The following is a 466-nucleotide window of genomic DNA, read 5'->3' on the forward strand; positions in this document are numbered from 1 at the left end:
AAAATCACTTTTGTATTTTCTGGGTTATTTAAAGAGACATCTCGTTTGCTGGACTTACGAATGTTTTACTGAATTGTGTAATTTTTTTTACCGAGTATTTTTTTTAGCTTTATTGTTCATTTTTTAATTTGTTATATAGTGCAATCATTGTGTAACTTTAGCTGTATTTGATATGTTGTAACTCTTCCAATAAAAGAAACTGTTGTGTGGATCCATTTCCAGATATTGAGCCAATTTTGTTTCTCATTGCCTTTTAGAGCGATGAGATAGACAAACCGTCCGCACCGTCTGTGGAATACTGATCCTTCACAAGACGTTTTAATTGCCAAAATGAAGAGTACCAGAGATGGAAATACGTACTGTTCGAACAACAACAATAGCAAAAGGAAAGTACTACCGCTTCCTTACGCTATTATAGGGTACAGTTGCACCTCGTTCACCTATCTAATTGGTTGGGAGACAATTT

The sequence above is a fragment of the Cynoglossus semilaevis genome, chromosome 3, assembly GCF_000523025.1.
Source record: "Cynoglossus semilaevis isolate Cse_v1.0 chromosome 3, Cse_v1.0, whole genome shotgun sequence".
Taxonomy (NCBI): domain Eukaryota; kingdom Metazoa; phylum Chordata; class Actinopteri; order Pleuronectiformes; family Cynoglossidae; genus Cynoglossus; species Cynoglossus semilaevis.